General features: G+C 42.2%; 1 protein-coding gene across 2 annotated transcripts in view; it reads left to right on the top strand.

Annotated features, from left to right (window-relative positions):
- The first annotated feature begins 15,876 nt into the window (after nt 1-15,876).
- Nucleotides 15,877-21,726, top strand: part of lnx1 (ligand of numb-protein X 1) — an 84,401-nt gene continuing 78,551 nt past the window's right edge. The window contains exon 1 of one of the 2 annotated variants that reach the window (XM_046353000.1): nt 15,877-16,141. The gene's annotated coding sequence lies outside the window, so the exon portion shown is untranslated. Of the gene's footprint in view, nt 16,236-21,726 lie in introns of both variants that reach the window. The other variant, XM_046352999.1, reaches the window with a different exon arrangement.

The following is a 21,726-nucleotide window of genomic DNA, read 5'->3' as shown; positions in this document are numbered from 1 at the left end:
TTTTCGAGTATCTTTTATTGTAAATAAGAATATCATATGTTTCTTTACACCTCTACATTAAATGTGGATGCTACCATGATTACGGATAGTCCTGAATGAATTGTGAATAATGATGAGTGAGAAAGTTAGAGAGGTATAATATCATATCCCACAAATGCTAACCTCCCATGTTATTGTAGTGGTGAGAGGTTAGCATGTCTTGGGGGTGCGATCACACATTATTATTCACGACTCATTAAGGAATGTCCATAATCCTGGTAGAATCCACATTTAATTTAGAAACATATTCTATTCTTATTTACAATAAAAGTAACTCCAAAATGACGCAATACATTATTTCCTATTCATTCACCACACACACTCACTTCCGATTTTTGTAGGCAAGGAATGTCTTGGATAACTGAGTAGAACTGGTGAGAGTGCTGCTGCCATTGAACTGGTTTGAATTAAATTTGTGAGAGAGAGAGAGAAAGAGCGAGAGAGAGAGAGAGAGAGAGAGAGAGAGAGAGAGAGAGAGAGAGAGAGAGAGAGAGAGAGAGAGAGAGAGAGAGAGAGAGAGAGAGAGAATGGAATCATGTGGTAACCAAAAAAGTGTTTCTTCAAAGAGATTTTTCAAAGTAGCCACACTGATGACAGCTTTGCACATTCTTGGCATTCTCTCAACCAGCTTCATGAGGAATGCTTTTTCAACCATCTTGAAGGAGTCCCCATATATGCTGAGCACTTGTTGACTGCTTTTCCTTCACTCTTCGGACCAAACCATCTCTAATTGGGTTGAGGTCAGGTGATTGTTGAGGCCAGGTCATCTGATGAAGCACTCCATCACTTTCTGTCTTTGTCAAATAGCCCTTACACAGCCTGGAGGTGTGTTTTGGGTCATTTTCCTGATGAAAAACAAATGATAGTCCCACTAGGTGCAAACCAGATGGGATGACGTATTGCTGCAGAACACTGTGGCAGCCATGCTGGTTAAGTGTGCCTTGAATTGTAAATAAATCACAGACAGTGTCACCAGCTAAGCAACCCCACATCAGCACACCTCGTCGTCCATGCTTCACTGTGGGAACCACACACGCGGAGATCATCAATCATCAGTTCACCTACTCTGCGTCTCACAAAGACACGTCGGTTGGAACCAAACATCTCAAATTTGACTCAACAGATGAAAGGACAGATTTCCACAGGTCTAATGTCCATTGCTCGTGTTTCTTGGCCCAAGCAAGTCTCTTCTTATTATTGGTGTCCTTTAGTAGTGTTTTCTTTGCAGCATTTCAACCATGAAGGCCGGATTCACAGCGTCTCCTCTGAACAGTTGATGTTGAGATGTGTCTGTTACTTGAACTCTGTGAAGCATTTATTTGGGCTGCAATCTGAGGTGCAATAAGTCTAATGAACAAATCCTCTGCAGAAGAGGTAACTCTGGGTCTTCCTTTCTTGTGGCAGTCCTCGTGTGAGCCAGTTTCATCATAGAGCTTGATGGTTTTTGGGGCTGCACTTGAGGAAACTTGAAAAGTTATTGAAATGTTCCGTATTGACTGACCTTCATGCCTTAAAGTAATGATGGACTGTCGTTTCTCTTTGCTGATTTGAGCTGTTCTTGCCATAATATGGACTTGGTCTTCTACCAAATGGGGCCATCTTCTGTATACCACCCCTACCTTGTCACAACACAACTGATTGGCTAAAACGCATTAAGAAGGAAAGAAATTCCACAAATTAACTTTTAACAAGGCACACCTGTTAATTGAAATGCATTCCAGGTGACTATGTCATGAAGCTGGTTGAGAGAATGCCAAGAGTGCCTTTCTTCATCAATGCTGTCTGTGCTTGGACTGTGCTTTTTTGCTCTATACCACTTGTCTGTTTTTACTTGGCAACCACTCAACTCTCAATTTAAACAAAGTACTACTTATAAAGGCTTTATACAGCATACATAAAGGCTTCACAAGCGCTACGCAAATGCTTCTCAAATCATTCATAAGTGTGTGTCATACTCTATTAATGGTGTATAAAGGGTAACCCTTGAATGAGTCGGTGTGTCCAAACTTTTGACTGGCACTGTATGTGTGTGATAGAGAAAAGGTGTGCAAGTGTGAGTGTGCGGTATCAGCACACAGGCGTAGAGATTTGGCTGGGGAGATTAAGTGCGTTCATCTTCATTTGGTGGCTGCCGTGAGCAGGAGCTGTGTTACCTGGTGGAACAGAAACGCTCTGGTTACTGTGAGACCCAGACCACCAGGAAAACACTTACTGAGCCTGGGGCTGGGGCTGGGGATGGGGCTGGGGATGGGGCTGGGGCTGGGGCTGGGGCTGGGGCTGGGGCTGGGGCTGGGGCTGGGGCTGGGGCTGGGGCTGGGGCTGGGGCTGGGGCTGGGGCTGGGGCTGGGGCTGGGGCTGGGGCTGGGGCTGGGGCTGGGGCTGGGGCTGGGGCTGGGGCTGGGGCTGGGGATGGGGCTGGGGATGGGACACCTCACTCTGGAGGCACACTCCATCTTCTCTCTCTTTCTTCCTCTCCATCATTCTGTCTCTGTGGTTTCCTCTGTCTTCGTTTCCCTAAATATGTCCAACCTCTTTCGACATGCGCATATGCCTTCTCTTGGCCATTGTGACATTTGACAAATTATCTGGCTGATAATGCTATCAATCCCATGTGTTTTAAAAAGCTGCTTTTGAAGCTATTCTTTACTGGTTATGCAATGTCTGTTGTCAGGTCTGTGTGTAGCTGCATGGGCCATACTGAGGAGCAGAACACTGATAGGATTATGGAACAACCCTTTAACATGAGACCAATGGCTTATCGAACACACCAATTATTTTCCCACATTCATTTGTCAGAGCAGAGAGAATTCAAATCGACTGTCCTCCTTTTCATGCCTGGATTGTTTTTAAAACCATGAGCCCGTGACATAATCATCAAGAGAGAGGAAAGAAAAGGGCACATGAGAGAGGAAGGGGGCACTTGCAGCTACCTCACCACCGACTGACCGACACTGACAGTCACTGTACTGAAGTAAAGTGGCACCCAGATGGTTTTACTGAAGTACTTGGGCACCTGAAGCAGTTTGACTGGGTGACTGGTGTTGATAAGAGCTAGCCAGGGGACGCTGGCAAGGGACCAGGCCAGGAAAAGGAGCTCAGGGAGGGGAGGGACCGACAGACAGAAGTAATGGATGCCCTCCTCTCTGACTCAGGGTATTTGTGTGTGTAAATATATGAAACTGTTTCTTTTTTAGTGCCTGTCTGGACCGGAGTGATGGGGAAAAGCACAGTCCATTACTCTTGTGAATGGAGAGCAAGGGAAACCAGATGAAATGGGAGTGCCGGTGCATTTCAAATGCCACCTTCCATTAGTGATATAGAACGTGCATGTGAACTTGTGAGTGAATGTTTCCAATGCTCACTGAAAAATGTGCTTGAACAATGTTCTAACAAAGTTTTTTTTTAAACACAACCCAACTCCAAAATTCTCATTCTGGTTCTTTCAAGTTTGTGTGAGATAGAACATAGAAGAAAATAAGTAAAGAGAGAGAAAGTGCATTTAAAGCCAGGACATGAGAAAAGATTGGAGGGTGTAAAACCAAATGGACAGGAACAAGGGAATAGTGAGATAAGTTGTTTCTATTTTCTGCGTCCGTGCGTCAGTTGGCTGCACAGCACAGAGAGAGAGAGAGAGAGAGAGAGAGAGAGAGAGAGAGAGAGAGAGAGAGAGAGAGAGAGAGAGAGAGAGAGAGAGAGAGAGAGAGAGAGAGAGAGATGGAGAGAGATGGAGAGAGATGGAGAGAGATGGAAAGAGGGAAATTGGAACACACTTAAACAAACAATAACACAAAGAGTTATCTATCCAAAATGGAGATGTGTGGATAAACCACTTCTCCAATCTTTTTGGTTCTATAACAAAGAACAAAGAGCAAAAACATATACATGATCAAATACAAATCTTAGAATCAACTATTAAAGACGACCAGAACCCACTGGATTCTCCAATTACATTGAATGAACTACAGGACAAAATAAAAACCCTCCAACACAAAAAGGCCTGTGGTGTTAATAGTATCCGAAATGAAATGATCAAATATACAGACCACAAATTCCAATTGGCTATACTTAATCTCTTTAACATCATCCTCAGCTCTGGCATCTTCCACACTATTTGAAACCAAGGACTGATCACGCAAATCCACAAAAGTGGAGACAAATTTGGCCACGATACCTCCTGTGGGATATGCGTCGACAGCAACCGTAGGAAAAACCTCTGCATTATCATTTACAGCAGACACGTACATTCCTCAGTGAAACAATGTACTGAGCAAATGTTAAATAGGCTTTTTAACAAATTACTGTACAACAGACCACGTATTCACCATGCACACCCTAATTGACAAACCTTCCAAAACAAAAGCAGTCTTCTCATGCTTTGTTGAATTGTAAGTAAGCATTTCACTGTAAGGTGTATTCGGGGCATGTGACAAATACAATTTGATTTGATTTGATTTAAAAAAGCTTTTGACTCAATTTGGCATGAGGGTCTGCTTTTCAAATTGATGGAAAGCGGCTTGGGGGGAAAACACAAATACAAATTCCATCTAGACACCATTACTCTAGAGCATACAAAAAAATGATATATACCTTGGCCTAAACATCAGCGCCACAGGTAACTTCCACAAAGCTGTTAACGATCTAAGAGACAAGGCAAGAAATGTCTTCTACACGATCAAAAGGAACATACAATTCTACATACCAATTAGGATATGGCAAAACATACTTTCATCAGTTATAGAACCTATTGCCCTTTATGGTTGCGAGGTCTGGGGTCCACTCACCAACCAATAATTCACAAAATGGGCCAAACACCAAATTGAGACTCTGCAAAAATATCCTCCAAACACCAAATAATGCATGCAGAGCAGATTTAGACTGATTCAAGCTAATTATCAAACTCCAGAAAAGAGCCACCTAAAAGGAAGATATTCCCAAACCTTCCATAACAAAGCCATCACCTACAGAGAGATGAACCTAGTCCCCTAAGCAAGTAATGTAACGTCCTGTCAATTGTGTTTATTTTCAGCAAACTTAACATGTGTAAATAGTTGTATAAACATAAGATTCAACAACTGAGACATAAACTGAACAGGTTAGGGTTAGGGTCATGTGTCCCTGAAAAAAGGGGACACATGACCCTAAAAAGTAACAGTCAGTGTCTGCATTAAGTACTGCAGTGCATCTCCTCCTCATGGACTGCACCAGATTTAGCCAGTTCCTGCTGTGAGATGTTACCCCACTCTTCCACCAAGGCACCTGCAAGTTACCGGACATTTCTGGGAATGGCCCTAGCCCTCATCAGTATGGCTGATGGCATTGTGTGACGGAGAAGTCCGTCACTGGCCCCTGGCAGCGTTTGGTACACTAACACACACATTCAGCACGCCTCCCTGCTCCAATGTAGGTCGATACACAAGTTAACTTCTCTATCTTAGTTCATACATTTCACACTTTATTCTTGCCTCCCGTCAGTAACAATTTATGGTATAAAGAATATACAGAAGAGCGTTCATGTTTAATTTAAGCAATGTTTATCGTACTTATCAATGTTATGGATGAGCGCATTGTTTGTTTGGTTCTGTTCCTCTCTCTCCATCTTTGTAGCTCCCGGGTATGCTGGGATAAGGACCAGAGCTACGGTAATCAGGCTGGCTTTGTCGTGCCTGTCCCAAATGGCTTGTTCATGTGAATGGGCATATTGGGGGACTCCATGTCAGTAGGGATGGGAATTTTGTAAAATGTGTTATATTGGTATATTGTATCATGAGAAATGTGTTGCAATGTATATAATTCATGATATTTAGCTGAGTGGGAAATGTAGGCTTTGATGAAGGTAATTGATAAATGAATTAGTGCTGGGTATGTTCTGATGCGAGGGGCTTCCCCTACAAAAGGAGCCCCTCTTTCAGTTCAAAGGGGGAACCATTTTGGATTGAGCTGTTGATGGGGGCAGCATTGTTTTTAAGCTGTCCCCATATGGCAGTACTGTTGGTTTTTCTTCTGGATTCACTTTATGTAAATAAACACCCATATGCATAAAGGTACTTCTGCGGCTCTGACATCTTTTTATTTGATAGAGGTTAGGTTTTACAGTCTAGCCTTCTGGCCTACACTACGTGACCCATTGTCATGCTGGAGGGTCATGTCAGGACGAGCCTGCAGGAAGGGTACCACATGAGGGAGGAGGATGTCTTTCCTGTAACACACAGCGTTGAGATTGCCTGCAATGACAACAAGCTCAGTCCGATGATGCTGTGACACACCGCCCCAGACCATGACGGACCCTCCCGCTCCAGAGTACAGGCCTCGGTGTAACGCTCATTCCGTCGATGATAAACGCGAATCCAACCATTACCCCTGGTGAGACAAAACCGCGACTCGTCCTGTCTGGTCCAGCGACGGTGGGTTTGTGACCATAGGCGACGTTGTTGCTGGTGATGTCTGGTGAGGACCTTCCTTACAACAGGCCTACAAGCCCTCAGTCCAGCCTCTCTCAGCCTATTGCGGACAGTCTGAACACTGATGGAGGGATTGTGCGTTCCTGGTGTAACTCAGACAGTTGTTGTTGCCATCCTGTACCTGTCCCACAGGTGTGATGTTCGGATGTACTGATCCTGTGCAGGTGTTGTTACACGTGGTCTGCCACTGCGAGGACGATCAGCTGTCCGCCCTGTCTCCCTGTAGCGCTGTCTTAGGCGTCTCACAGTACGGACATAGCAATTTATTGCCCTGGTCACATCTGCAGTCCTCATGCCTCCTTGCAGCATGCCTAAGGCACGTTCACACAGATGAGCAGGGACCCTGGGCATCTTTCTTTTTGTGTTTTTCAGAGTCAGTAGAAAGGCCTCTTTAGTGACCTAAGTTTTCTTAACTGTGACCTGAATTGCCTACCGTCTGTAAGCTGTTAGTGTCTTAACGACCGTTCCACAAGTGCATGTTCATTAATTATGGTTCATTGAACAAGCATGGGAAACAGTGTTTAAACCCTTTACAATGAAGATCTGTGAAGTTATCTGGATTTTTATGAATTATCTTTGAAAGACAGGGTCCTGAAAATGGGACGTTTTTTTTTTAGCTGAGTTTATAATGCTATTTGGCCCTAAACAGTGAGTACACAGTGGCAGAATACCTGAACACTGTGACTGTGTCACGGCCGTCGAAAGAAGTGGACCAAAGTGCAGCGTTGTGAGCGTACGTTTTATTTTATTTCAGAATGACGCCAACAAAACAAAAAACAATATTAACAACCGCGAAGCTTATGAGGGCTAAGTGCCATGAACACAAGTCAACTACCCACACTGAAAGGAGGGAAAAGGGCTACCTAAATATGATTCCTAATCAGAGACAACGATAGACAGCTGTCCCTGATTGAGAACCATACCCGGCCAACACATAGAAACACAAATCATAGAATTAAAGGACATAGAATGCCCACCCAAATCAGACCCTGACAAAACCAAAAAGAGACATAAAAAGGCTCTCTAAGGTCAGGGCGTGACAGACTGACCCAAAATTAAGGAAATCTTGACTATGTACAGAAGCTTTGACTATGTACCATAACTGCATGCACACTAATCATTAACCTACATTTGACATACACCAATAAACCAAACTCATACACTTCAAAGCACATGCTAATGGTTGTGGTGTCATACATCAGGTCATACAAGGGGTCTTCATGCTTCTCTAATTGAGAATCCTTCCTCACCCTCACGCCCACCCCACCCTCTCTCTCTCTCTCTCTCTTTTAAATGATCACATTAGTTCTGCTAGACTGAGGTGCATGGCGTCTTCACGGGGATAGAGAGGGACCTCGTTCTTCTTGGTGACCTTCCTCCCACAGTCTTCCTCTTCAATATTCATGCTAAGGGGAGGATTTGCATTGTTACCATGAACAATGGATGACGTATGGAGGGAAGAGAGAGCCGCTTGACCTTTCCTAGCCACTAGAGAGAGGGGCAACAAGGATAGAGAGAGAGAGCCGCTTGACCTTTCCTAGCCACTATAGAGAGGGGCAACAAGGATAGAGAGAGAGAGAGAGCTGCTTGACCTTTCCTAGCCACTAGAGAGAGGGGCAACAAGGATAGAGAGAGAGAGAGCCGCTTGACCTTTCCTAGCCAGTAGAGAGAGTGGCAACAAGGATAGAGAGAGAGAGCTTAGGTGAGAGAGAGGGGCAACAAGGATAGAGAGAGAGAGAGAGCTTAGGTGAGAGAGAGGGGGATTAGAAGAGAGATTTTCTGCATTTGTTTGATTTAGTGTTTACCTTTCATGTCTAGTTGTATAATAATGTTATAATCATTCCTGTCATGCAATCTAAATGTAATTAAATATAGATGACAGGAGAGCATGAGAAAGGCAGGGGAAAGTGAGACACGGACGAGGGAGAGCGGACAAAGTTTAACTGAAAGAAAGGGAGAAAGAGAGTGTCGTAGAGATACTGACAGAGAAGACAGTGAAAGAGAAAGAGTCCAATAGAGAGGGATATTGGTTTCTCCTAGATCCTAGTGTTTATGTACTATCCTACAGGGCAACAAAAAATGAAGCAGAGGAACATTTTCACTCCCTTTAATAGATCTGTCGGGAGTTTAGCTGCACTACTCCCAGAGTTACAGACAGTGTGAAACAGCCCAGTTAGTCTCACAGTGGTATAGTTCCCTATCGCATAACCCAATACTCCCCTGAATAAGACACATTTCCATGCCCATTCTGAACCGTCCCCGGGCAGTCGGCATGGACATAGATAGTGATGCTCTGTTCTTCTTACAGTCTAATTGCTCCTAAGCCATAGACAGGCGGAATGGAGAGGGTTGGAGAGAGAGAGTGTTTGTTAGAGCGAGAGAACGACAGGGAGAGAGCATAGGGGTGCTTCCTATCTGAATCCCAGCAGGTGTGTTGATAGGGGTGACAGTCGGTCAGTGAGAGGGGGGACCCTGTCAGACAGTAGTAACTGTATCACTGTGAAGTCTAATTTCACACCAACAGATGGACGACACAGCTACACCTGTTATGACAAATACTGAGCAGAATATTTCATATATTGCACATTCTTAGGGGCTGCAAATGTACAACCAACCCTAGTAGGGACCTAATACCTTAATAGCTGTTGCATGTTATCAAGCCTGCAAACACGTTATCAATGAGCCTCCCTGGCCCTGTATAGGAAAGGAGAGGACGGATGGACAGAGTGATAGATGACAGCGGTAAATAGTACCTGGCAAAACAGAGCTGTCAGTTCATCAACCCTCACTCACAAAGACCCTCGTCATCCCTATTGGTTGGTAGATGGACTCAAAACCCCAGAGATGCGTTGTGACAAATACCCTGATGTAGACTCCTAATCACAGACTGATGAGAGGGAGAGAGAGAGAGAGAAGAGAGAGAGAGAGAGAAGGGGGGGAATGTTGTGGGGGCGTGAGAGAGAAAAAGATAGATGGAAAGAGAGGATGCAAAAGAGTTGGGTCCCAATTTAAACGAAGCACGGCTCATAAAGGGTTATATAGTGTACACGAAGGCTTCATAAACAGTACACTAATGCTCACATATCATCTAGAAGCATTTGCTAAACTCTATAATTGGTGTATAAACATGCGATATGTTATATTTGGCCATTCATCCTACAGTGGTAATTGTGATGTCACCCTTCATACACCATTACTAGAGTGTGACACACACTGATGAATGATTTGTGAAGCCTTTATGTATGCTGTATGAAGCCTTTATAAGTAGTACTTTGTTTAAAGTGAGAGTTGAGTGGTTGCCAAGTAAAAACAGAGAAGTGGTAGAAGGCAACGAAGCACAGTCCAAGCACAGTCCAAGCACAGTCCAAGCACAGTCCAAGCACAGACAGCATTGATGAAGAGAGGCAATCGACTCCCCCCCCCCCAGATTTAATATTGCAGATAGATTGTAGCTTCCATCAATGTAATCGTCTGCATCATTTCATATCCCCCACATATTTTTGTTGTAAATACATTTACACAGTACCAGTCAAAGGTTTGGAAACATCTACTCATTCAAGGGTTTTTCTTTGTGTTTTACTTTTTTCTACTTTGTAGAGTAATAGTGAAGACATCGGAACTATAAAATAACACATATGGAATTATGCAGTAACCAAAAAGTGTTAAACAAATCCAAATATATTTTATATCAGAGATTCTTCAAAGTAGTCACCCTTTGCCTTGATGACAGCTTTGCACAACTCTTGGTGTTCTCTGAAACAGCTTCATGAGGTAGTCACCTGGAATGCATTTCAATTAACAGTTTATTTGTGGAATATCTTTCCTTCTTAATGAGTTTGAGCCAATCAGTTGTGTTGTGACAAGGTAGGGTTGGTATGCAGAAGAAAACCCTCTTTGGTAAAAGACCAAGTCCATATAATGGCAAGAACAGCTCAAATAAGCAAAGAGAAACGACAGTCCATCATTACTTTAACACATGAAGGTCAGTCAATCTGGAACATTGAAAGTTTCTTCAAATGCAGTTTCAAAAACCATCAAGCGCTATGATGAAACTGGCTCTCATGAGGACCACCACAGGAAAGGAAGACCCAGAGTTACCTCTGCTGCAGAGGATAAGCTCATTAGAGTTACCAGCCTCAGAAATTGCAGCCCAAATAAATGATTCACAGAGTTCAAATAACAGACACATCTCAACATCAACTGTATTGCTTTAAAGAAACCTCTACTAAAGGGCACCAATAATAAGAAGAGACTTGCTTGAGCCAAGAAACACGAGCACTGGACATTAGACCAGTGGGAATCTGTCCTTTGGTCTGATGAGTCCAAATTTGAGATTTTTGGTTCCAACCGCCATGTATTTGTGAGATGCAGAGTAGGTGAACGGATGATCTCCATGTGTGTGGTGTGGAGACGCCATGTGAAGCTGGTTGAGAGAATACCAAGAGTGTGCAAACCTGTCATCAAGACAAAGGGTGGCTATTTGAAGAATCTCAAATGTAAAATACATTTAGATTTTTTGTTGACTACATGATTCCATATGTGTTATTTCATAGTTTTGATGTCTTCACTATTACTCTATAATGTAGAAAATAGTTTTTTTTTTAAAGAAATAAAGACCCCTTGAATGAGTAGGTGTGTCCACACTTTTGACCTGTACTGTATATATACATTTTACTATGGATTAAATTATGACATGCTATTTTATAAAATCAATTCTCTGTAATTAATATTACCTGATTAAACTAATCATGCAAATGTAATTGACTAGGGGAGTCGGGGCACCACAGAATAATGTTTATAGAGCTGTTGTCTTCCGAATAAACTCTTATTATTTTCCACTAACCCTACCACCCATCCCCTAATTGGAGCAAACGAACAAACAGCAACACTTAGGCTTCTACCTCCAGCTTATACCTACTATATGCATTCTACTGACACAGTCTGTTTTACAATAGTTTTATTTTGTTTGTTTTTAGTCCTGTCCTTCCTCTACCCACAACCTCTCCCATCTATTTCTATTTGCCAAACGTTCTGATCCTACATACATTTTACAGACACTGTATATTTTACATGAGCTATGTTGTTATTAGTCCCACCCTTCAGCCCCATCCAACCCCTCCTAGCTATCTATTTTATTTGCCATGTATTTTTCAACTGTGTTCTGATGTTTTACAAACGTTTTGAACCTTTCTATTCTCATGGTTTCCACAGATTGTAAATTAAAGATACGTTTTTTTGCTAAAAGTATTATTATATTATTGATCGATTGACTATGACTTTTCAAATCACCCAGCGGTGCTGTCTGCAGAGTTAGCTCCAGATAAATGTTGCAACTCTTCAGCCATTCCTGGGCCTGTGACCAAAAACAAGCTACAGTACATATGGACAGTACCAAAATAAATGATGTAATGACTCTGTCTCTTCGCAGAGTGGTTGCTAACTAAAAACAGACAGGTGGTTGACTGCGAAACAACACAATCCAAGAGAGGACAGCATTGATGAAGAGATCAAATCTAAACTCCCAAAAGGCACATTTTTGTCCGTGTTTTCTTTTATCCTACTAGGTACACAGATTGGGAAAACTATTTACAACAATTACCTGGTGAAGAGATGCTGTGGGGAGGTTAGGGGTTAGTGGTTAGTGGTTAGGGGCTAATTGTGCCAATAGGAAGCTACGGATGATTACTTTAGGTAGTCACATAGTCTTGCAACAAGTGCTGTGAGTTATTTAAACCCTTTCCTGCAGTAAAATGACCAAATCGCCCTCTAGTGGCCTCATGGGTGGAATGTTATTCACGTTTTTTACAACTAATAAACTTTGTATTTCATGCAGAAGATCCAGTGTTTCTATGGCAAATGGTGTGGTTATATTTCAGTCTTCTGTGAAGCATATAAAGTGTAATATTGGGATGCAAACTCAAGATGGAATACATTGCAACTCTTTATCTGACATTGTACCTGTGCCTTCTTTCTCTGAAACACATAACCATGTGTGTGAGGTGTATACTTTTGTTTCAAAGAAGATTTGTTTAAGACTCCAAAGAAACACTCTGTGTGACCCTGATTTAGCCCACTGCATTAAAAGGTTTTGATGATCTCTGAAAGTCAGGTCTTTGTTTTAACTCCTCCCAGGGGAGCAATTGACTCCTGTTTACTACAAGAGGAAGGAGTCTGCTCTATTGGCCCTACACCACATTTTCCACCGCAGCATACAATCTCCCATCCAGGTGCTCCTGACCAGGCCCCGCAAAAATGCTTTGCTTCAGAGTAAAGCCAGCAGAAGGATGCAGGCAGATATAGCAGAGAAATTATCATATTGAAACACATGCACAGATGGCAGCTCATTTAAACACAGAGACACTTATACAATCAAATGTGATGTATAGATGCCATTCTCAAATTCCCGTGAATTGGTTTTGGTCATTAAACTCCACTCAATGGCTGGATCTGTTATGCAAAGGACCTGGAAATCTGCATAAACACTTAGAAGTTATTTGATGCTTTAAACAGATGCACTTGTGGAGTTTCTGCTGCGATTTTGCCAGGTGACAAGATTACTGTGAGGTTGCACAAAGGGTCACAATGGTTGCGTGCCACAGTGTCTATTTTGATGTTGCCTGCGTGTGTGTGTGTGTGTGTGTGTGTGTGTGTGTGTGTGTGTGTGTGTGTGTGTGTGTGTGTGTGTGTGTGTGTGTGTGTGTGTGTGTGTGTGTGTGTGTGTGTGTGTGTGTGTGTGTGTGTGTGTGTGTGTGTGTGTGTGTGTGTGTGTGTGTGTGTGTGTGTGTGTGTGTGTGTGTGTGTGTGTGTGTGTGTGTGTGTGTGTGTGTGTGTGTGTGCGTGCGTGCGTTCTTGAATACGGTCATCTCTGAAGATTTCCTTTGTTTTGGTCTGTTTTGATGGGGGAGGATTTTTGATGGATTTAGAGGCTGCAGTAAATTAAATTCGGTTTCTGTACCATTTCTGTCCTACTTATTTGGCACCATATTACTTACTGGTGCTTTGTGGCATGATAACCCTACAGTATATGCCAGAGGTGTGGACTCGAGTCACATGACTTGGACTCGAGTCAGACTAGAGTCACAAATATGACGACTTGCAACTCGACTTTTACTCTAACACCAATGACTCGTGGCATGACTTGGACTTGAGACTTATGACTCAACCTGACTTGATACCCTCCTCAAGCCCAAATATTACAAATGATGCTATTTAAAAAAGTGTGCAGCACATCAACTCTTCATTTAACGGATTACAGTTTGAATCGGACAGCAGTCAATCAAATTGTGCCACCTGAGAAAAAGTTGTGTGTGGCAGTGCAGAGGAACGTCGAAGGGTGAATTCAGATGGAGCCCTTGGAAAGATGATGCCCAACATTATTATTTCTGGATATAAAGACGACGCTGTATCAACAAAAAACAGATTGCAACTTGCATGTGGGAAGCATGTGGGAAGAAAATGACAGACGGAGGCGCAACAATTTCCAACTTTGTTCGACATTCGTGGCTACAACTGGCTAGGCTATTGGTAGCCTAAATCCTGCCTGATGTTACTGCTGTTCCTAAAACCATTGACATACGTTAGCCTACTGTAACCACACAGAGTGTGTGTGTGTGTGTGTGTGTGTGTGTGTGTGTGTGTGTGTGTGTGTGTGTGTGTGTGTGTGTGTGTGTGTGTGTGTGTGTGTGTGTGTGTGTGTGTGTGTGTGTGTGTGTGTGTGTGTGTGTGTGTGTGTGTGTGTGTGTGTGTGTGTGTGTGTGTGTGTGTGTGTGTGTGTGTGTGTGTGTGTGTGTGTGTGTGTGTTAAGGTTTGCAATCCTCAATAGTCTTTCTCATGGCTACCCATGTATTTCCATGGAGATATAAAGTTTATTTGGAAAGTAATAAATATATATATTTTTTTAAAGCATTCATGATTTGCGTAAATGTAATATACTAACTACTACTGTTGTTAAAAAATGTGAAATGGTGTTACATTTGACTTGAGCACATTATGACTTGTTTAGGACTCGAAACTCAAAGTTTAGGACTTGAGACTTGACTTGAAACTTGACAGTCTTGACTTGAGACTTGACTCGGACTTGCCTGTCTTGATTTGGGACTTGACTTGCGACTTGAGTGCTAAGATTTGAGACTTACTTGTGACTTGTACAACAATGACTTGGTCCCACCTCTGCTACACGCACACACACGCACACGCACACACACACACACACACACACATACACACACACACACACACACACACACATGCACACACACACACACAGGTCGTTTTTAAAGCACAAACATGCTTATTTTTTATTTAATCACACACCCACTTCCATTAACTTAAGGGACTCCGGAAAGGGGAAGCTGCCAAAAAATACTGACTGCAAATTGTGTGACTGAAGGATAAACTTTTGCCTGTCCAATGCCAGGCCTATTCCAAATGCTGTAATTAAAGAATATACTGACTGGCTGGAACATACAATAGAAGTGAGTGGGGTTTTAATGATCCCAGGGCTAGCAACTAAAGAGCCTTCAGCAATCTCAGTCAATTATCAGATGTGTCATACTCTGACTCACGATTAAATACATCATTAAGTCTCAAGTCTCTGTCAGTCTCACTGTAACACCTGTAGGTGGCTCATGTTCTGGGTTTACAGAGAAAACTGTGATGTAGGCTATGCACGAAAACCACAACAGAAACTTAGGGTAGCAGTTGTTTTTTACACTCTGACACACATAGACGGGTCATTTTGTGGGTTTTAAGAAGGAACTATTGTCAGAAAGCAGGAAAACCACAACAAAAACACCGGAAGCTGTCCAACCCCCTGGTGTAATATCTGTATTCATCTGCGTTGCACACACACCTCAACACACACTGAAGTACTGTTGTCTAAGCCTTAGCCGTATGCAGTCTGTCTCTGGTTAGCATAGCTGCCATTGTGTTATTTGCTTCAGATTACGAGGTGATGATTTGCCTTGTTCAGGAACATGCTAGAACAGTGCCTCTGTAGCACAGTAGTGGCCATGTGACTCCGAGAACAGGATTTTGTTATGGTTAGTCTATGTGTGTTGTGTGTGTTATTTCATGTTGTGTGTAGGTGGTATGGAGCCCTGTCCGAGCCTGCCCAGCACTGGAAACTATCTGTAATATCCCTCATTATCTGACAATAAACAAAAGATTTCTCATCTTGGTTGTGCGTTAAGTTTTATTTCCCCCCTTGCTCCCCTACCCTCCTCTTTCCCCTAGTCTCTCACATCCTTCCTCCCAGAGCAGGTTTGGCCACTTCTCTGTTTACCTCTGTTCTGGCCCTGCCCGTCTCTGCCACTTCCTGGTCACCTGGACCAGCTTCCTGACGTGAGCAGCAGGCTCTGGGTCGTCACAGCACACCCAAAACTCTCTGACTCTGTTCTGTCCTGTTCTCTTTCCCAGAATTCTCACAGGACGGGCAGCCAGCTAACATTTCCGGCTAAACTCCACCAGCCAATCAACAGACGCTGTGACCGGGGCAAAGTCCTTTGTCAGTTCACCTACCTACTCTCTTTCTCCCTCCTTCCCCCTCTCCCTCTGTAGCTCTCTGACAGGTCTAGAGTTACACCCTATTTCCTGAGTATTACCTGTCCAGGTGAAGCTGCGTTGCCTGAAGTGAACATCGCTCTGTGAGTCCTGCAAGCTCTTGTCCCTGTAGTCGGAACTGTACCGACTGTACTGGATGTTGTATCACTGTTACTTGCTAAAGTTTGACTTGCTACAGTAAGTAGGAGTAGTCTACTTGACAGTTTGTCTATTGTCTCATACGTCTGTCTGTGTACTTTTAAGAGCTGCATTTGAATCCGGCTTGCATTGCGAGTTTGTGTCTGTGTGAGTGGATGTCAGACACGTTCTCTCCCTCTGTTTTGCCTGTGTCTGTAAGTGTCTGTAAAGTATCTTGTCCATTCTATCTGTGATCAGTGACCTGAACGTCTGAGTGAGAGTAACTATGTGCTGATCCAGACAGACTGTGAGCCGTTAGAGCCGCTCCAAAGAGCTCCATGGCTGCCTGCTCCTCTGCCCTGAGCTCTGTTGTCCAAGACTGGGCAGTCAGATTTAGAGGTCTGGCTCAGAGAGAGAGAGAGAGAGAGAGAGAGAGAGAGAGAGAGAGAGAGAGAGAGAGAGAGAGAGAGAGACTCAGCACCAGATCTGTGGAGATTTCTAATAGACACTCAGATCATAGAGATAGAGAGGATAGACAGAACTTTGATGGACAGGGTGTAGCTGTTTTATATTTGTATTTGATATATTTCTATATCTGGGAAGCCTCTTTGCTCGTATCTAAGTTCTTTGTTTACGGGTGCTTTTAAAAGTACATGTAGTAGGCTTGAGTTCCTTTGATCTCGACCACCTGGGTAGATAAGGATGAACTGACTACTTATGAAGACTTTAATTCCAAAATGTTATATCAGCCAGTTTTTCACATTTTTCATCAGAAAATGATTGCTTATGGGTGTTTCATTAGTTATGTTGCTTATATTGCTGTTTAATTCATTATGAAAATGCGTTTTTTTTTTTTTTTTGCAAAACACATCCATTGTTTAGCTGTAATGGAATGTTCGCATCTTGTATATTTGACTGAGATATGTGGTTGTCTCACCTAGATATCTTAAGATAAATGCATTTAATATAAGTCGCTCTGGAAAAGAGAATCTGCTAAATGACTCAAATGTGAAATGTAAAGGTTTTACATACAGAGCTCATATTACTGTATTGAATTATTTTGGTGAATCATTTTTTTAAACATTGATGTCACAAATGTATAATTTATACACTTATTTATAAAGAATTTAGTTATTTGTTAGATTTGACTATGTAAAACCTAGCTGTACTATTTATTTATAAACAATGTAGTTATTTCTTACATTTGACTATGTAAAACCTAGCTGTACTACTTATTTATAAAGAATGTAGTTATTTCTTACATTTGACTATGTAAAACCTAGCTGTACTACTTATTTATAAAGAATGTAGTTATTTCTTACATTTGACTATGTAAAACCTAGCTGTACTACGTATTTCTCAGAGTTTGGCGAATACAGTATGTAGCATTCTGCTTCAAACATGATTATTGGTCTCTCTGAAATGAAACCATCAAGTGAGAGATTTTAAACAAACACACCAATCTCTTTCATAATTTCTTTAAACAACAAAAGCTAATTTAACAACATGTCTGAAAATGGCTGTATAGAGTTTTTGGAATGAAATCTTATGTACACATATTTAACACATATTATGTTGCATAGGCTAACCTACATCCTTCATGGACCAAATGTAGGTCTCATCCTATCCATTACAAGTGTCAAGTACTTTGCCTGTGTTGTGTGCATACACTTCATATGTGTACACACTTCAAACCAAACCATTTGTATAGTATGGGTTTCTGTTGACAGAGTGTGTTTACACGGTGTGTTCATGTGTTCATTGTATCTTGCGCTCAGTACGAATACATTTGGTCTCATCCTGTGTATTATCGTATTCCCATGTTCTCTGTGCAGTCGTTATGAGTAGTCTCCTTCTGCGTCCCTTAACCTCAACATGTCATGATTATCTGCAGTGTGACACATGCATTATTCATTTGGTTCTTATTATTCATCAGCTTTATAATCACCAGGGGTGTCATTTATAAACGCTGCATAAGCAGCAATATACCCCCAAAAACATTTGGCGTGAGAATGTCCTCCACGCAAACTTTAGACCTTATGTAAGCACATTTTTGTAGTTGTTGAAGTATCGTATTGCAAACGGGCAAGTAAGTATCTATGATATGATATGATGATAAGCCTATAAAAAAAGATAAATAATAAGAAAAACATTTATCTTTAGTGAGAAAAGCAAAAATCGACGTGTTTTATTTTTGCAATCTAAAATAATTATACATCGGAATCTATTTCCCTATTTATTTTGTTTTCATAACCATTGCAGAATATTTCCTCACCTTTTCTGGCTGTTATGGGTTCATATTCCAGAAGTAGCAATACCACAAATTACCATGCGCGTGTCTCGTTTAATTCAGCCTACGAGCCTAGTAAATAGATAGGTTATGTATTCAAGTTTTGCTCTATGTAATCCCATAGGCAGTGCGGTTTATAATACACAGTTGAATTTAACCGGTGGACAGACAGTTGACATGTTACATTGACGTAGTTCTATGCTGCCACTGTAGCCTAAGTATAAAACAAACCAAGATCTATTTATACAGCACATTTCAGACATGGAATGCAACACAATGTGTTTTACCCGGAAAAAATCTAATAAAAACAGAAATATTTACTACAGAACAAACATAAGAGGATAAACAACAAAAGAATAACCATAAAAACTGAATGACTAAAAAGCACTCTGAGGAATATCAAAGCTAAAAAGGTGTGTTTTAAGATATCTTTCAAAAATGTCTTCTCTGGCAGGATATTCCAGAGGCTGGGGACATAATAACTAAAGGCTGCCTCTCCATGCCTCTTGGTCCTAGGCTTTGGGTACATAACTTAAAAGCATGTCTGACATGTATTGGGGTGCACAATCGTGGATTGATTTTAAAAAAACAAAAGAATAATCTTAAAATTAATTTGAAATTCATTCTAAAACTCACAGTGTAGAGAACTTAAAACCGATATAATGTGTGGTCTCTGTCTAGTCTTGGTCAGTACCCATGCTGAAGTATTTTGTATGTTTTGCAGTTGACCAATGGCATTCTTGGGTAGACCAGACAGGAGAGCATTACAGAAGTCAAGTCTGCTTGTAATAGAAGCATGGATGAGTCTCTCTGTACTAGCCTGAGAGAGAAACGGCCACACCTTGGCAATGTTCCTCAGGCAGCAAAAAGCTATTTTGGTCACATTCCTAATGTATGATCCAAAATTGAGTTCAGAATCTAAAATAATTCCCAGGTTTTATACTTGGTATTTTATCTTTATTGCCAGTGAATTCACATGTGCATCCAGATTCTCTCTCTTTGCTTTGGTTCCAACATTAACAATCCTTGGATATCCTGCAACAATTGGCTGTTAAAAAAAATTGTATTCATGGAAATTCACTACAAAGCTGTTTAGCTGGAGGAAGTTGTGAGCCACCCAAGTATTTAAATCACTAATACAGTCTAATAATGTATCCGTGTAGCTAAAATCTTCTGGTGACACAGAAATGAAAAGATGTGTATCGTCTGCGTAGCAGTGAAAATCAATGCTGTGTTTTCTTATAATGCTGCCAAGGGGTAGCATAAATAAATTGAACAGTACTGGACCCTAAATAGAACCTTGTGGAATGCCACGTGATATGTATTTCTATGGGTTATGTTTACCAAGGGTGACAAAAAAAACTCTTAACCAGTCAAATAGATCCTAAACCTATTTAGAAAAGGACTTGGAGAGGCCAACCCTAGTACTGTAATTCAGATTTCGAGGGATAGTCCAGCATGTTTAGGTTGGGAAAAAGTCAATGCAAAATTGAATTCAAACATTGTGCGCCGACGGCTCCAAAACAATTAGCCTTATTTTTTATTTTAGAAACTGTCACAGTCATTTGCCAAATACAGCAGAAGATGAAAACATTCCGCCAACACCTCCGAAAAACATTAGACAAAATTTGCCATCGCTCTTTCTTTTAGAAACTGCCGTGGCCTAATTACGATAGTTCCAAATGAGTTCCAGGTCTGATTGATAACGGGAAACATGTGTATGTATGGCATGCGCCGAGTTCAAGTGTGAAATTTACGCAACGGTTATAAATGAGGTCCCGGGTTCCTGCTCTGAGCATGTGTGTTTTGAGGAGAAACATGGGTCTGTGGAATGTTTTACCTCTGAACAGCTGTGCCTGTCCCTCCCGTTCAGACAACACACTGAGCCTGCAGGCCTGCTTTGTGGACCTGCATGTGCAAGGGATAACATACCATACCCTACCTATGTGCACCGGTAACTCCTTGGAGAACCAGGCATACTTTAGTTGAAAAGGCAAACCGTAAATGGAACCTTCATTATGATCACTGTAGCATCCCTATTGTGTTTAATGCGGTGCTATTTCCCATGACATACACCATGTCAAATGATACTCTGACCCCCCTGCATGTGCTCTATGTGCCTACTGTTTGTTTCAGGGTGGGTGTGGGACAGGACGTGTTTGTGACGGAACTTTAATTTGTGTGCTTTTGAAAAGTTTGGATTTGTCAGGTCAATCCAGGGTCTTCGTTTACATTATTATAGGAGCATGGGAGCACGGGACACATGGGAGCTACGCACTAGTATACGGCAGACATTAAAATGCTGACACAAACACACTCACCTTGTTCAAAGAGTTGTTTTTCAACCAGGGCCGTAAGGGAATGAGCTGAGTCGGCATTGGGTTGGATGATTATTAGCTAATCAACTCGCAGTGTGTCACGGGATCATTGGACAAACACAGTAACCAACATGTCTATGAGAGAGTATCTGTGCACTGTATGAATGTCTGTGTAATGTGCGTGAGCCGTGTGAGCCGTTCTTATCCATGAGCCATTAAATGGGGATTTTGTCTCCTGTGCGCGGTGCTGGCCTCTGTCCACATTTACTGGTTTTTCCTTACAACTGCAAAATTAGTCAAATATCACACAGCGTGACCTGAAGTATGTGGATACCTGCTTGTCGAGCGTCTCTCTAAAATCATGGGCATTAATGTGGAGCCTGTCCCCCCCTTTGCTGCTATAACAGCCTCCACTCTTCTGGGAAGCCTTTCCAATAGATGTTGGAACATTGCTGACTTGCTTCCATTCAGCCACAAGAGCTTTAGTGAGGTTGGGCACTGATGTTGGGCGATTATGTCTGGCTCGCAGTCGGCCTTCCAATTCATTCCAAAGGTGTTCAATGGGGTTGAGGTCAGGAATCTGTGCAGATCAGTCAAGTTCTTCCACACCGATCTCGACAAACCATTTCAGTATGGACCTCGCTTTGTGCACGGGGCAATATCATGCTGAAACAGGAAAGGGCATTCCCCAAACGGATGCACAAAGTTGGAAGCACAGAATCATCTAGAATGTCACTGTATGCTGTAGCATTAAGATTTATCTTCACTGGAACTAAGGGGCCTAGCCCAAACCATGAAAAACAGCCCAGAACATTATTCCTCCTCCACCATACTTTACAGTTGGCACTACGCATGGGGGCAGGTAGTGTTTTCCTGGGATCTGCCAAAACCAGATTTGTCTGCCAGATGGTGAAGCGTGATTCATCACTCCAGAGAATGCGTT

Source organism: Oncorhynchus gorbuscha, linkage group LG06, assembly GCF_021184085.1.
Source record: "Oncorhynchus gorbuscha isolate QuinsamMale2020 ecotype Even-year linkage group LG06, OgorEven_v1.0, whole genome shotgun sequence".
Lineage (NCBI taxonomy): Eukaryota > Metazoa > Chordata > Actinopteri > Salmoniformes > Salmonidae > Oncorhynchus > Oncorhynchus gorbuscha.
Note: the sequence above shows the minus strand (reverse complement) of the source record. Positions and strands in the feature narration are given on the sequence as shown.